At 31.2% G+C, this 18,542-nt stretch overlaps 1 long non-coding RNA gene across 1 annotated transcript; it reads left to right on the top strand.

Moving 5' to 3' along the window:
* The first annotated feature begins 14,883 nt into the window (after nucleotides 1-14,883).
* LOC143058478 (uncharacterized) lies at nucleotides 14,884-18,198 on the top strand. The gene is made up of 4 exons (XR_012973080.1): nucleotides 14,884-15,181; nucleotides 15,587-15,690; nucleotides 16,808-17,036; nucleotides 18,095-18,198. It is a non-coding gene; the product is annotated as an uncharacterized LOC143058478 (long non-coding RNA).
* Nucleotides 18,199-18,542: the final 344 nt, after the last annotated feature.

Genomic DNA, 18,542 nt, shown 5'->3' with positions numbered 1-18,542 from the left:
TAAGACTTGAAAATATATATATTTGCAAATCTATTCATGTAGTATTACTTTTTGACAGTCAGATCTGTTAGTTCAGATCGTATTTGGAAAGGGCTAATCCAAACGTACTATTTTGTTAATACCGCTTTATATGGGGTATCAATTTAAGACAATTATATCGTCTAATACACTGTAATACACTAAATAAAAGTTTTAATAGTAAAGTCTCTAAATATTATGAACTACTGACTTCTGTTTTTTAGCTGTGATACTTACTTTCAGAAGATACCGATATGGTATACTGTCCTAATCCAAATTCATTCTTTACAGTAAACGTGTATTTCTGAAACTGGTCCTGTTTTAAATGTGCTATTTTCATTGTAATTTTGTATCCTTTCACTTTAACATTTGATTTGTAGATAATATCATTGATGAAGGTATACTCCTCGAGTATTTTGACATTTGTCACATCATCTGATATTCTGATACCATTTTGATTGTGTATAAGCAATTCTGAATACTTTGGATGGCTAAAAACGTGTACTGTTATATCAATGGATGCATTGAGTTTTCCGTAAAAGTTATGTGTATTTTTAGCTGTAAATACTGGTATGCCTAAATATAATATACATAGAAATTTATTAGATTTTCAGTTAGTTGCTCCATATCAGCTTCGTTTGTCATAGAAATAGCTATATAACATAACAGCAGGAAAAGAAGTGTCGAAAACATAAATTACGTAGACAATTGAAATACCTTGAGTATAAACGAAATATTTCATTCATGTGTCACAATCACATTTGAAGATTAAACATACAAAAAGTATGCAAACTACACACTCAACCGTGATATCAAATGAAAAAGCATGTTTCTTTTAGAAACAAAGGACATTTAATTGGGACACCGTGCTAGATTGCAAGACAACTATATAATCAAATGTCAGAGACCAGGATTTTGTAATCAAAATAATAATGATTACAATATGATGAATTTTGGCTTTCTTTCTTATACGTGAGTCTTTACAGCAAATTATTTGTTTTCTAAACTGCTGTCATAATGCATTTCTTTTTTTGTGAATCTTTGCTATAACTGAATTTAAGTGAAACGGGTAGTGTTCTGTAAAGCTGATTTAATGACGGAACATTATCATTTGTTTAACCAATGTCAAGTACTTTGTTACATATTTTAAAAGGTTCACATTTTTGTTTGGGAGAAAAGTTTTGTTTTATAAAATATGTTAAAAATACGAGTTTTATAGACTTTTGACATTTTATCTTACTCTGTCATTTCTAAAATCTGCTTGTTGACCTATTAATGTCTTGCATTCCTTTTCTTGGATTTGTCGATTAAAGTTGTAGTCGACATCTCATTTAATTATTTTACAAAGTTCAATAATGGTTTACAATTAGTCTACGCCATTACATTTTTGTTAACTATTCATTGACGTATGTTGTTGTGTGTCAATCGATTGTTTAATTTCCCAACTGACATTTAAAGAAATGTATAATTTACATGTTCAGTGTTCAATTACCTTTCACATCCATGTAAACGGAACCACTCTGCCTGGTGATTCCATTTGTATTTGGTATTCCATTGCTTGCAGTACACGTATAAAACCCATTATCTTGATAAGGATATTTTTTAGGCGGAAACTGAAGTATACCATCTTTGGACCCAGTCATAAATCGAATATGATCTCCGTAATCTGATATATGCTCCCAATCATAGAACGTGTACATCTTAGGGACGCCGGAGGGGTTACACTTTAATTTCCGAACGCCATAATCCTTTATAGTGGTTGGAAATTGTATGGTAACTTCCGGTGCATCTAAAACGACAAAGGCATGTGAGTTAAATATATTTCTCACCCACACACTAACACGCACCGTTTGGAGGAAAGTAATTAGTTAAATTTTATTAATCTATCAATGGAACTCTATAGTATGCCAATGACAACTTTCGTTTAACTCAATCAAGCGATAGAGATCTGTGATAATGTAAGATCTGTAAAAAGCATCCACAGAACTCAAGATTATTACAAACTGAAAATAATAAACATCAAGGACCAAAGTCATCGATGTAAGAAATTTATCATGCTTTCAATAAGGAAAGCTTATAAAGAGTATAGTCGTACTAGAATATTATATTTGACTTCATAAACACTTACACATTACCGTTATGCTGGTTCCCGATAAACCTTTCCCAATGGCATTTTCAGCTATGCAAACATATAAGCCCGAGTCTCGTCGGGTAACGACATTAAGTTGCAGCTTTGTACCAGTTCCCATCTCAATATCTCCCTGTGATTCTTTTTTAAACCATGAGATGTTTACCTCTTTTGGATCACTATCAATGTTGCAGTATAAAATCATGGCATTTCCTTCTATAACGTTGTATCTTCCTTCTTTTTTGATCGATACTCGTGGTCTATCTACAAGTTTAAAATAAAACCGAGATTTTATCCAAAGTTTTATTTGATGCAAGATTTCTTGAATCAACCAGTACAACAAAATATGCATTTTTTTGTTCAAGTATTGAAAGGGATTTGAATAAGTGGAAAATGAAGAAACATGTGTAAGATTCAAATCTTATTCCGGCCGAAAACCACATGTCTTCTCAAGTAACGTCATGAAACTTATATCTTTAAAGTAGATTTTATATTTATAGAATGCAACAGGGTTGAAAGGCTCAACCAAACCCTAATCTGGGACCACTGTGGAACAAAGAAACAAGATAGCAAACCGAAAAAAATCAATTGGCAACAAGTGTAGTTAATCTGTACCACAGGTTACAATTTGTATCAAAAAGTAAGACAAAAGACATATGTTTATTGCGAGACTTCGAAAGTATATTGTTTGTATACAACCTTAATATGCAAATAATTATACGAACCTTTTTTCACTGTTTTCCCCTTTTTTTATTTGATTTAGGTCTGATGACTCAAGCCCGTCACCCCGATAACACAAATAACTTTTTTTATTGTCTTTTAAAAGTTAAATAGATAGGACATTGATGGTAATAAAAAAATTCTCTCACATCGACTGTTCTACAAGACACTGTTTTGACACTACGTTGTTTCTGGGGCATAGTAATTTCGAGCAAGACACACAGATCTCCAGGTACTTCATGCTATTTGCAAAGGACGTATGAGTTTGAATATCACTTTGTTATCTTTGGCCTCTCGTCTATTTGTTTTATTATTCTGTATGAATAAGAATGTTGTCCGTAATTTTCGGTTTCTAAAAAGGTATATTAAATTTTACTTTATGTAACGAGACTAGAAATTGTTACAAATCGCGATTAATTTGAAATTGTTTCTTCGTTGCTTATTAACAGACAGCTTTCAGATTGCAAGCAGTAGTGTCATTAAGGATGCAAAAAGACATTATTTGGTGTAAAATATATGTAAATTTTCAAACTATATATATCATAAACACTGACAGTTGTTTTACTATGTTGGCTGAATAAAGAGGTTGATATCGAAGGCAATGAATCTTTTTCAGTGTGTGTTACATTGTAGTGTTGTGTCGTTGTTCTCCTCTTATATTTAATGCGTTTCCCTCAGTTTTAGTTTGTTACCCCGATTTTGTTTTTTGTCCATGGATTTATGAGTTTGAACATCGGTATACTACTGTTGCCTTTATTTAAAGGAATAACCTTCGGTCCGTTCACTTTCATTCTAATTAAATTTTGGCATTTACCTTGATACGCGCGTGAATTTCAAATATGAAAGTTCTGTAGTAGTTGTTTCTTCGAATGATGTATGGACCGTTACAAAATAGTGTGTGGTTCAATTCGCACATTTTTACACGTAAGGATAATATTGAGTATGTATGTTTAATATGCCAGCATGATCAGAAGTGCGAGTTTTTACTGCTATTGATCTAAATTTTTATCATATATACTTTTAACAGCCTAATTTCAAACATACTCACAAAGAACCGTTACATCTACTGTTCTGACTAATGGTGTTTCTAGAACAGAGCTATTGACACTACATGCATATATTCCAGTATCCGATGGTTTTAATTTTAGAATCAGTTCAATCGATTCATATCCACCATCTTTTAATCTTTGATTTCTAAATGACCACATCATTTTTTCCTTTGGTACACCACTGGACAAGTTGCAATGTAGCATCAATGTATCATTTTCTATTCCAATAACTTTTGTGTCCTGTCCAATATAATTATTGTTGACATGGCTTGTATTTCCAATTAATGAATAAATGTGGAGGTCAGATGGGAGCTCTACAAAAATTATCAATATAATTTGTAACTGATTGATTTGAGCAGTTGAAAAGCGGCACTGGTGCTATCGTTTTATTGTATTATATATCAATATATTTGGTAGAACAAGTGAGCACTTTCTGTATTTAAAGAAACTTTGTTAGAAATATCAACAAAATTTATCAAATTATTTGGTTTTCCTAAGCAATATGTACATAACTAGCAGAATTATTTATTCGGATTATAAAGACTGCATATAATCCGAATAAATAATTTTGCTAGTCGAACAAATGCATTAACAATTGGATCCATTTCGTTCTGTTGTATTAGCCTTAAGTAACTTCGCCTTGGTCAACAAAAAGGATAATCACTGTAACATAGTGGGATGGGTTTTCAAAACGTTTTGAAAAAATATTCAATTGATGTACTTAATAAAACATAAGTGAAAAATTAATACTTAAGACAGTACAAAGAAAGAAAAATTTGTTCGGAATGCAAGTTCCTGTTCGTCCCTAAAAGAGAATGTGATTAAACTTTGAATTTTTCGAAAAAAATAAGGGTTGTCTTATCCCAGGCAAAGATTACATTAGTCGTACTTGGTACAATTTTTGGGAATTTTGGGTTCTTAATGCTCTTCAACTGTGTACTTGTTTGGCTTTTTGAGTATTTTGATTTCAGTGTCACTGATTAATCTTATGTAGACGAAACGAGCATCTGGTGTATTAAACTATAATCCTTGTACCTTTGATAACTGTTTACACCACTGGGTCGATGCCTCTGTTGGTGGACGTTTCGTCAACGAGGATATCACCAGACCAGTAGTCAGCACTTTCATGTTGACACGAATATCAATCATATGGTCATTGTGATAAACTTTCTATTTACAAAACTTTGAATTTCCCGAAAAAATAAGGATTTTCTTATCACAGGCATAGACTTACCCTAGTCGTATTTGGCACAACTTTTTGAAATTTTGGGTCCTCAAATCTCTTCAACTTTGTACTTGTTTGGCTTGAATAACTATTTTGATGTGAGAGTCACTGATGACACTTATGTAGGCGAAGCGCACGTCTGGCGTATTAAGTTATAATCCTGGTACCTTTTGATAACTATCATCATTGTAAGCAAATTGCATACTTGTTATTAAATGAACAAAACACATTGTGTACGCATTTCATAAGGATACAAGACAGCATACAGTCATAAAACTCTGAAACAAAACCTTTACAAAACTCTTAAAAGTAAACAGAGCTACAAACTACTATTTTGATTTTTAGATACAGTTTTGCTTAATCGTTTAATACGTTTAATCATTTTCCATAAATTGTGTTTATGAATGCTTTCGGAAGAGGGAAAGAGGGATAACAGTAAAGTATACATTCTCAAATGTTACTTAAACTGTGGAAATGCAAAAACGAATATTTTGTTTGGTTATCAACTTTAAATTATTTTTGTTCAAGTACTTCTAAATATTATTACTTTAGGTTTAAGACAATGGTACATCTGCATTTATGAAGTTGTGTTTCGTTTGCCTTGAATTAAATTGCTTGTTAATACGATTTATTTAACTGCATTGTGACAGTTGTAAAGCATACTAGAAAACACCCGCGACATCGCGGTTTCCTGACTGAATTATTGTTTCTTCGCCTTTTTAGCCTTTACTTTTTAGGATTCTTTGTCATCTCATAAAGCCATGCTGATTATAAAGTGCACAGTTTTTTCTTCATATAGATTATTTCTATTTGGATCTGTCATTGTATTCCTACTACAACAGTAAACTACTTAATAATACCTTTTTTATGTCAATTATTGAATTTTATATACCTATATGGAGTTATTTTCTTTCAGAACGACAGGTCATTCTTTTTCAGAATCAACCCGGACGATACCATGTTTCAATGAAATATGATCCAAGGCATAAAATAATTACCTGTGTGAGGTCATTATTTTCCTTCATAAAAATGCAATCTATAATGTACTTCAAAATTTTATTCGTTTGATTTTTTTTTGTTCACGATTTGGAAATTTATTTTTTAAAGTTTAATCGATGATAGGTGTAAAAGAAACCGTCATTGCCCGCATTTTAATTTTAGAAACAAATAACGTATAGTTTTGTTAGTTTATTGCTACAATAAAGAAACATTATCACATTATATGTGAGATGAATTTTAATGTAGACTTTCATAAAATGAAGCCAGATTTAACATATTCGTGTGTTAGATTTTGAAAATCTTATTGAGTTACACTGATAGGTTGATTGATTTTTGGTTGCTGGCTTAACGTCCAGTGGCAAATATTTCGTGCATGTTCAGGACGATAAACACTGAATTGGAAATCATACTGTGACCTACATGTATTTATATTCGCTATATTCGTCTTCGTGTCAGTTCTAAACTTATGTATACCTTTTACTCTATCAAATGATCAACTAATAAGATAATCTTATATTGTATTGAATAACATTAACGTAACTCACAAAAGGGTCGAGTGCGGAGGGTTTATAATTATATCCTTACTATAAGTTAATAAAATGTATTGCTATTCAAAAGACTTTCTGAATTTTTCATTCGATTCAATTAAAATTGTTAAAAAGATAACCACGTTTCCGCTATAGAAATGACATTACAAATATACATAAACTAAGTGGTACGATAAATTAATTACAATGTGTCTTGTATTTGTCATACACCGTTATCGGATGGTAACAATACATTTGTGTCTTTCTTCATGCAGTTACATTAATATGTTTATTGTGTATGGATAATAATTTTTAAAAGGTCTATATCTAGATTAATTAATGAGTTTTATTGCACATTCTAAATGAGCCGTAGGACGTATTAAAACCTGAACGCATTAGAAAGGACTATCCTACTTTAGTGTTGTCGATAAAATAGGATACACAATTTGGCAAATAAAATTGAGAATGGAAATGGGGAATGTGTCAAAGAGACAACAACCCGACCAAATAAAAAAACAACAGCAGAGGGTCACCAACAGGTCTTCAATGTAGCGAGAAATTCCCGCACCCGGAGGCGTCCTTCAGCTGGCCCCTGAACAAATATATACTAGTCCAGTGATAATGAACGCCATACTAATGTCCAAATTGTACACAAGAAACTAAAATTAAAATAATACAAGACTAACAAAATCTTTATAAACATTTTTTTTTACGGTATACAAGTCAGATAATGCATATTTTAAGGTTTTTCTTGTCGTAGAACACACCTCAGGATGTCAGGATTGCTCAGAGAAAGAACTCCCTTTGGTCAGTCTTTCATTTGATCAATCCTGACATCCTGCGGTGTGTTCTATGACAAGAAAAACCTTAATTTATGCATTATCTATAACATATGTTTTATCATTTGTTTCTCACCCTTTTTGACCTTGTATCTTTTATATCTATGTTTGTTAAGATATGAAATTTTATAGTATGTATCGATCGACATTGATCATTATTTTGATATCGTGTGTAGATTATAAAATCAGGTGAATTGTTTTTTCTATTAATCACTCAGTTAAATTTATACAACGTATTTGGCTTACAGTTTGATTTTGAAGAAATACCGGCATAGCTAGATAATACAATTAATTATCTAGTTACTACCAACATTTAATGTTAATAAGTATTGTAGTTTTCAATGTTATTAATACTTGTAAACCTATAACGGTTTACTTTTATAAATCTTGACTTTGATGGAGAGTTGTTGCATTGGTACTCATACCATATCTTCCTATATCTATATATCAGTATTACAAACATTATCTTAATCTCTATCCTATTTTTTTTTTTTTTTTTTAAATTAAATGTGACGTCACTTTTGTGCGTTGATCTCTTCTGCTAACATATAATACGTTGTTCGGCTATGCTTTGTTCATGTGCTGGTTTAGGTTTATCTATTATATAGTAATTTTTATATATTTCCTGTCTGCAAAAGTATGAATTATTCTAAATACTTAGGATTTTCTTATCCCAGGCAGATAATCTTAGCCGTATTTGGCACAACTGTTTGACACTTCTGGTTCTCAATGCTTTTCATCTTTCTACTTGTTTTGGCTTTCGAACTTTTTGTATCTGAGCGTCACTGATGAGTCTTATGTAGACGTTACACGCGTAATTTGATGTGTATACTATTTCCTCTAAAACCTCATAAAATTTGTTTACCATTTAGAAAAAAATCATTTGAATGTTTAAGACGTTACATTTAAAAAAAAGAAGCTATAAAATCGTATGTATAAGTAAAGCATTGCACATCTTAAAATGCCAAATAACATTATTTCTTGTGCGTCTAAGAATACAAACAAAACATATTTTATTCCGATTCTAAAAATGCCAATTAATATTATTAAGAGTAAAGCATTGAAAATCAAAATAATCTAAAAATAACACCAGTCTAAAAGACCGAAGTCTACCAATCTAAAAATACCAAATAACATCATCAATATGTCATGTAAAACGTGGCAAAATTAAATATATGAAATTACATCAGTCTAAAAGTACAAAATATCAGGTATCATACATGATAAGCGAAAATCTTTATCGCTGTTTAACATATTTAAATAGATTGTGCTTTGCTATTACTTTCACATTTGTTAAATTATATATTTCATGACAGTTTCAAGGTATGTTCACATTTTTTTTTTAAATAAGTAACATAAATAGCCACTGTGTGATGACACTGTATCTTTATTTTTGATTGTTAGGTTCTTATCATTCGTTTATTGTATCATTATGCTTTTTATAAAAAGTATAAATTTAGCAAGTTTCCAGATAAATGCTACGTATGATTGTCTGAACGAACACTAAACAAAGTTTATGATGTGACCACTTTCTTCTTCGTTTTAGAAACATAAGGAATAGCTTTAGTATATCCTGGTATTTACAAATGTTCTAAACAAATGAATAATCAATGACCATAAAAGTTCCCGAGATCAATAAATACTTCAATCTTTTTTTGGTAGGGGTGAGTAGCTAAGACATCAAGTACCCAACCCTTTTCATATATTTCGTTTATCACAAAAATACCATCATGACCATATCATATATCAATAAACAAGAAATAGACCTATATATTTATATATATATATACATATATATATTTAAATATTCTTTATCTTCTGGTACGTAGATATACATTAATGATTTTTTTTAAGTCCGGCTGATCATCACGTTCATATTAAGTAGCAACGCCGTCACAATAATCACAACTTGCTTTTCCTATAAATGTATCTCATCTTAAAAACTTTCCTCTATTTACCACTTGTTTGTCTTTCGTTATAAAGAAAATTCAGTTTCGATAGACAATTAATAATTGTTATCATGTTTCATGTAACAAACCTTCGAATGTTAATTAGGTGCAAATGTAAATAAAATCGGAATATAGCATCCATAACTAGCATGATCAATGGAAATACCACATTTGAAGATTAATAGAGATTAATTGGTTTGCCAAATATAGCTGAGACAATTACGAATAAGTATGTGTTTTAACCGCTTCAAATATAAACTGACTTCTGATTAGTTTCAGATACTTATAATATAAGTGATAATATCAAACTAATTATATAATTTTAATTTTAATTGCTCACCCTTATATATCATGGAGCATGAAATTGTACCAGCGTCCTCAACTATACCATTTATTACATAGTCAGTCTCCCCCACCCAGGTACGTCTTATACAATTATGTAACTTCATTTCTCTAATTCTTCGTCAATTTATCCCTTTCTGCACCCATTGTATAAAAAAATTTAATCAACGTGTGGTTTGATCTCAGTTCTTCATTGGTAAAAACCGAATTTTCTTGTTTTCCTCTGAAATTCCTATTGTGACAGCATGAAAAAAGGCGACCATGCCTTATGACGTCACATAGAAAGAACACATCTTTTTGCAGATCAGTCGCAAAGAAGGAATAAGTTTGCCTGCGTATTGTTTGAAAATCATTAGAGAAACAGATTCCACCACCAAATCTCGTGTAATACGATATTTATCCACTCTCGACAGCTAAATTTTAAATATTAAAACGCTCGGCCAGCCTCGCGTTTTAAATTTTAAAATTTTATTGTCTCGAGTGGATAAATATCGTATTACATTCGATGCAGTGGTAGAATCTATATTTATCTAGTTAATATAATATGAGGAGATATTTTCTTAAACGTATAAAGTTCAAAAACATTAGAATTTTTATTTATTTTTTATATCTGTTCATATATGCACAACTTATTTCAGGTAGGCGTAATCAGTAACGATTTCCTTAAAACCGCAAGTGATTACATGGATTAAACTAAGTAAGTTATAAAAACTTTCAATATTTTTTTTCTCAAGAATTATAGCCCAAATATTAGTTGTTACAATATTATAAATGCACAGTTTTACACATGACATGGTGACATGCGTTCTGATCCTCATTTTCTACTGGGGTTATTACACCAAACAGTCTCTGTCTCTGACATCAAAATTATAACCAAAGATTAGGATATAATGCAAATTGTTGTCATGATTTAAGGTAGCGCAATACAAAGATTTTTTTGCTTCCAATCACTAACCTTTCAACTGCTGTAACTTTCTTATGAATGCATACAAAATAATAAAAGAGTTATATATATATATAGGTAGATAAAAGATTCATCTTTTAAATGAATTCAATATTTGTATCATGCAATTATTATGTAATCAATTATTATGTACTTAGCGGCAAACTCGCAGTCAGTACACTTAAATGAATCTCTACGATCTCTGTAACTATACAGAAAATTTTAACACAAAATCTTCATCAACACATCATGGGCTTCAAAAGGGTGTCTCAAATTGTCCCTATAGTATTCCCTTCTCTCATAAATCTCTAATTAGTGTTAACATCCTAACCACATACAAGAAGATAATCCTAACCACATACAAAAAGATAATGTTTGATTAGGTGTAAACTTTGTTCTATACATTCTATTTGAAATCTGAGACAAACTTTTGTCGATAATGGCCATAGAAACAACATATAATAAAATCAATCTTCTAGGAATACCTATGCAGAAGCTTATTTCAACTGAAAGTGGAAATTTGGTGAAAAATATTTTAGACACAATTAACATTATAGTTGGTCATATAATTGTTGCATAATACTAACATTGCATTAGTTTGAACGAGTAATCTGTTAGCCATCCATAACTACCAATTTTATAAATTTTCAAGCAAAATTAAGAAAGTTACAGCATTTTAAAACTTCGGGGTTGGAGTTATAAAATCTTTGTATTGTGCTATCTTAACGTATTATTTTTTATAAGTCTTGAATGTACGTCTAAGTCCTATTTTTACATTTTTTTACTGACATATTTGTACTTACTTATCGAAATTAAATTTAAACTGAACTCGAACGTTATGTCACTTAGCACTTTTGAACAGACATAAATTCCTAAATCCTTCCTCTCAATATGCCGTATTTCTAAATTATATTCTCCTAAACTGAAATTGCCTGTTATACTAAAACGGCTTCTGTCTACATGATCGTTCACGAATTGACCTTCTGATATCTGTGAAGTTCCTTTTCCTCTAAACCATGCTGCATGTGATGTGAGGGAACGGTTGGGGCATTTTATTTCTATTGAGGACCCAAGCCTAGCAAACAATTGCTGATCTGCAAACACCACCTGAAAAAAATCATACTGTGTTAAGTGTTATTTGCAACGATGATATTCAACTCGAATTATGAAATGCTTAAAACAGCAGTAAAAGGAAAATGTGTAATGGTGTGTATAAAAAATGTATAGTCTGCATTACCACTTTTTTCCCAGGTGGAAGCCATCCAAGTAAGAATATTATAAGCATTGAGATTCTTGTGTCAAACACGATCATATCCATATTGAAATCTGAAATGTCATTTATAAAACATCAATCATGTTAACGAACATTAAAAAACGACTGTTAAAATATGAATGATTTTTTTTTTTTCGAATGTTTAATATTTCCTGCAAACAATTTCCGAAATAAAATATGAAGTTTGGTCTTTGTTCCCATTTCCTTTGACAAGAGCATAAAACAATGAAAAGTTTTAATGGTGTAAAATTCAATACTTTGATACTATTCATTTTTTTTTTAAATATGTTACATTTTAAATTTCTGTTTGCCTGAACAAAAATATGTGTGTTCCATATTCGATTTGTGAAATGACTGCTTTTAATGACCTTTAGAAATGGGACTTGAAATAAATGTACATATATATAGGAAAGAACAAAAAAATTGCGAAAGCAAATTTATAGATCTAACATTGTTGGGTGATGTTTAGACAAATTATATAAAAGAATATATATATATTAAAATTCGCAGACTTCATTTCACATCAAATATAAAACAACAGTTCGTTATGATATTGTCACTAGCGCTTTCGTGCCTTCTGGTAATCTTCAGGCGAAGATTTGACAGTGTCCTTGACGACGCTACCGTTGGTAACGTTCATTACGTTACAATAATAGTAGGAGATAAATCAAACAATTGTTTACGTAGATCAGTTTAAATATAGCTGAAAGACCTTTATAAATTGTCCTTCTTTTGTAAGTCTTTTCTATTTATTAGGCTCGTTCATTTTATAGAATGGAAATACGGTAAATTTTCTACTTCGTTATGATTCTAAAAGGTAGTGAAAAATTTCTGTATTTCCGAGAAAAAAAAGACATAAAGCAACCAAACTGTCGTATATAATCTCAATGAGAATGGTCATTGTGACACTAGAGATACCGGAGTTTTGACATAGAACGAAGTAATGAGTTAGTTATCGTGTGTTTTGTCTTTATTTTAGATACAAGAATGACTTTCTTGAAAATATTAACATTCCTTATTGCAGTGCAAATGAAAGTGGCAGGTAAATAACTTAACATGTTTAAACTGTAATTGGTAAACCATTAAATGTTCAGTTTTGGTGGTTAAAGAACAGGTTCTTTGTTTCAAGCGGTCTTAATTACACTCATACCACTCATACTATGCGGTGTTAGTTTTGTTCGTATTTAGAGACCTTACATTGACCTTCAGTGACATTACTTTACCTCATTCCGTCTATAATAGTTCATATAACAACATTTTTATCTGTATTTTTTTCTCCTGTTTTTTTTTATTTTTCTTACTGCAACTGTATTTCAACATAGGTCACAAAAGCAAACATTCTGAAAGGGAAACATCTTGCAATTGTTTATGAATAAATGTTATTCCTTAAACATACATTGGATACTCAAAATGGTTTAGGTTTTTTATTGTCTAAAATACAGGTTTATGAGATAAACAGATCTACCAATCTTATCAAAAATAATAAACCAAATGTGCGAAAACCGCAAATCTATTCATGTTCACATTCCCAATTGTTCACAATTTAGATATGACCAACCTGTTATCAATTCTGGAATGTTTAACCCTACTATTCTGTATGTATGTGCCTGTCCCAATGCAGTAGCTTGTAAATCAATGGTTATCGTTTGTTGCTGTGTTACATATTTATTTATTATTCATGTTTTTGTATATTGATAAGACCGTTAGTTTCCAAGTTTTAATTGTTTAAGAGTTTTCAGTGGAGGCCTTTTTATAGCAGACTATGCGTAATGGGTTTTGTTCTAGACCCTACGGTGACCTATAACTGTTAAATTTCTGTGTCATTTTGGTCTCTTGTGAAGAGTTTTCTCATTGGCAATTGTATCACATGTTCTTTTATATATGCAAGGCAAAGAATTTAAATGATCAATACACTATTGCACCAATGAACTAAACGAATCCATTAAAATGTATAAATATGTCCACGAGTGCAAAATCATGCCAACACATATATATAGGAATATACCATTTCAATTATGTTGTTCAGCAAAGGACTACATTGTTTTGCTCTATGTGTATTTAATAATGTAAAATATCATGTTTATTTTGAGATAGACCAATACAAACCAAATATTGATAAATACATGACTTGTAGATATGCATATGTCATATTTATTATGTACTTAGTAGTATATACAGATTAATTGCGTGTGTATTACATTCATTGGCATACGTGCAATATCAGCCGCCCGTGATAATATCAATATCAGCAAGGTTGCAAAGGCTTTATCACACATTTTATCTGTATGACTTCACGTCATCAATTGTTGTCACTGTTGCAAAGGCTTCATCAAACCTCTTTTTCTGTATGACGTCATGTCACATAAACAACATCTTTGTGTGGTATATGTATAAAATAAAGTGTATATGATATGGCTTTTTCAATATCCCACACCGTTTCAACCATCAATCAAAATAATTCCTCGAGCAGATCTCGGGTTGATATGGATGTGATTATAATGTTTTTTGGGGGATAAGGTGTTGAATAATATTTACGGTTTCGTTCTGTCCTTTCTTGTCATTTTTGATTAGGGACTTTCCGTTTTGCATTTTCCTTGGAGTGAGCTGGTAATTTTTTTTATTTACATTTGGGTCATTTTAAAGACTGAAACATAAAGCATGCTAAAATGTATAGACATCAGACTATAGTTGAAAATTGCATATTGTCCGGTCTCTGCGATGTTTGGGTGCCGTAATTTATTTGATTGCTTGAGAATAAACTTTTATCTCGGAGTCACACATGTGATCGGTATCATTTGTATACGTATAGACCGGTATGAAACTACTCGATCATTAATCAAATGTTCCATCATTTCAGAGCTGATGGAGTTACGTGTGTACATAGCTACAAAACAAGTGATGTATGGTAAAGACCTGAGTTTTATATGTTCTTCTGATATTAAAGATACATCTTTGTGGTATTGGTTTAAGAACGATAGTATTCTTTTTACCAGCGGTTTGCCGGGCAACAAAGTTGATACTCAGAAGTATACAGAATATAAAGTCACAGAAAATATCAGAAAGCTTACAATAACAGATTTAGAATTTTCTGACATTCAGAATTATAAATGTTTTCATGCATTCCAGAAAGCCTGGCTTAATTTGCCAAGCGAGGCAAACAATTTTGTATGTAAGTATTACCTCTCATTATAGCATCGAATACTGTAAACACAGCATTGATTTTTTAAGATATGTACTTATTTCATTTTTAGCACTTTGCGTTGATTTAATTTTTAGTATTTTCTACCTCTTTTCTATAAAAGTGAACTTATTTGTCAGGCTTTGTTGTGGTGTTTCTTTTCTTCCCTCGAAATACTTGTGTGTGTTGCCGATCTCTTCGTTCTGATGGTAAAACTATGTACTATTCGGTGGGTGCTCCTATCGTCTCAATGATAATGTTTCAAGCGATAACTTATTTTCCATGAACAATCTCGTGAATATAGTTATCCAAGGTACCAGGATTATAATTTAGTACGCCAGACGCTCGTTTGGAGTATATCTGTCAATTTATCGATACATTTATTCTTCTTTTAAGACGTTGGAAACTCGACCAGTATCAAGACCAGACTACATGATAATAAGATTATTGTCGACGTTATCAACGTTTCACCTGTACCTACATGCAATTTAATCCTAAAGGTAAACAAGTTATTTTCTGTCTGTCTTCATATCTTATATCACAACGCGAAAAGTTGAATGAGATATAGAAAGAATAGAACTTCTTTGCAAACGTCATCAATGTCTTCATACTATGATAGACATATATATATATATATCTGCTTTTCTAAATCCGTTCGTTCTATATATTGTTTTTTTGTCTCTGTGATTTTCACTGAACATTGTACAACAGTTTAGATTCAGAATTCCCCAAGCATCGCTAAAAGAACATAACTTGTCGAAATGTTCACCCGGTACAGAAAAAGAGACAGAAAATAGTTTTCGTCCTACTATCATTTAAATAATCTCAAGTTTCCTGTGGTTTTTTTTGTGGACTGCTGCTGTTTTTTCTTTTCGTATCAATGGAGTATATGTCTGCCGTTTTTAAATCGCCATCTCTGTATTGTCGTATTCTCAAACAAACATGGTAAAGTCAAGGTATAAAAATGACTTGTTCGAAATGATCTAACTGCAATTAAATTAAAAACAAATTTAAACGGAGCATCAACTGTGAAAGGTCATCTTTCTGCCAGTTGAAACCTATACAAAAGATTTACAAAATGATATATTTAATAACCCGTATTTTGTAGACAAAATATATCATAAAAGTCATGTCAATACTAAAGCACTATTCACGGAACGGAGTTTTTCTCGGGTTGTGATGGTTCATCAGTCACGACATACAGCAAGTAAAATTGAATCACATATGGAATGATTTTTTAAAAAAAAACTTTATAAATTCCATGCATCCCAGGCGTTTTGGGGATTTCCGGTCATCAGGAACAGTTTTACTTCATTTACATCAGCACTTAAACCTTAAATATTGTTTTTGTACCACAATTAGAGATAATTTTGGATATTGTTTATCGAACGTATCAATGTTTTATCATCTAAGTAAATGACTCCTATTGTGAGGTTATTTTGCTTGCTAAATATATTGTACTCCCAGAGTACTCCATTGTTAAACAAAAGTTACAAACAAAATGATATATGTTTTAACTTGAACATGTTGAAGTGCATGCATATTAGTAAAACAAATTTGGAAGCAAATAGCAATTAGAGAAAAACATAAGTTCCGTTTTCAATTTTTATTTTCTAGAATGGATCTCTACCTATGAGAGAAGAGACTAGGACAAAAGCTGCATACCTTTATAATGTTTCATTCCAACAAATAATGCAGTGCAATAATGGCGAAATAATCACAAAGGTCCAATGTGACGTCGGTGGCTTTAACTTAAATAATGAAGTAAACCTGAGCTGTAGTCTGTCAGGAAAGACAATACTATTACAAAATGAAACATATGATAGGAACATTGGAAGTTTCTACGGTAATAATACATTGTGAATTCAAAGAATGTATCGTAAGTTTAACATTAACGGTTGAAATATGTTTGTATTGTAGAGCAACCCTTCTAGCAGGTCAAAATTTTATTTTAAATAACACATAAAGTTATTTCGGATTTAAATATATACATAAAACCTAACACACAGATGAAAATGAATAAATCGCATATGCCACAAGTTCGGCGAGACTATATAGTTATCTACTTCTAAGTATACTGACATAGGTTATCGGACGTATCATAAATAGCATCTGTTTTGAGATAAATGCCTTACTATTCTTGTTTGGTTGTATCTTCTCCATTATCAAGGTAACAGTACGTGTTATTCGTAGTTTTACCCTTTGTACCATTTCAATGAAAAACAACAATATTCCATCAAGCGTAAACTTATTTTCCATAAACGTTTTCGTTAGTTTATATGCGAACTTATTAAGGTAGATGCATGGTATACCACGATCTTGGATTGTACAATTGCAGTTCACAACTAGTCTAATTATTTTCCCAAATCTGCAAATTTGTAGACAGATGTGCAATTCTATTAATTATACTGTTTATTTATAAAATGAATACTTGCTGATTTATTGCAAAATCAAAATATTTAAACAAGTACCACACATTCGTATTTTAGAATCGTTTGTTTCAACTAATCCATTATAGGGTAGATAACTCTTTTAGTAGAAAAAATATATTGGAATGATAGGGAAATTTTTAATGATTACTTTTAGCAAAAAAACAAGTTCGGTGACATCATTTTTATTTTCTTAAAACATGTTATAAAACCTATCTTTTCACAATTTATTTCAACATTTCTATCTCATAGATTTCTTTGTATGCACAAAAATATGCTTTTTTCATGATCATTCTAAGCAAATATAGGCAATTTTCAACCACTCATAGCTTGAAAAATATCACGGTGACCCATCCTTTCTTTTTATATATTAGAAAAGAGCACAATGAAGTCTTCATTATGGCAAAGTATAAGAAAATATAAGAAACATATACCTCTGATCTACCTTAATTAATAAATTTATTCTTCTTTTAAGACGTGGATAACTCGACCAGTATCAAGACCAGACTTCATGATAATAAGATTATTGTCGACGTTATCAACGTTTCACTAGTACCTACATGCAATTTAACTGTACAGGTAATGAAGTTCATTTGGTCCGTCTTTCTTCAAATACAATATGCACACCCGAAAAGTTAAATGTGATATAGAAAGAAAAGAACTGAAATATCCCCCGTCTTTCTTTGATAAAAAGTCCTTCTGAGAGATAAAAAGTTTCGGTAAAATGGATATGAATGGTGTATAAGTATGACGCTGGATCTTCACTGAAAGGACAGTTACATTCTATACGTTACATAGTGAGATAAACCCGGCTGGAAATATTTAGCAGCTATAGAACACGGTAGGTATAGTGTCCGGCTAGGATCGAGGTATTCGAGTGATTCGGTCTATTTTTTCGAGTGTAGTTCGGGCTTTTTCGAGTG

Source organism: Mytilus galloprovincialis, chromosome 14, assembly GCF_965363235.1.
Source record: "Mytilus galloprovincialis chromosome 14, xbMytGall1.hap1.1, whole genome shotgun sequence".
Classification (NCBI taxonomy): domain Eukaryota; kingdom Metazoa; phylum Mollusca; class Bivalvia; order Mytilida; family Mytilidae; genus Mytilus; species Mytilus galloprovincialis.
This window is presented reverse-complemented; position numbering and strand designations above follow the sequence as displayed.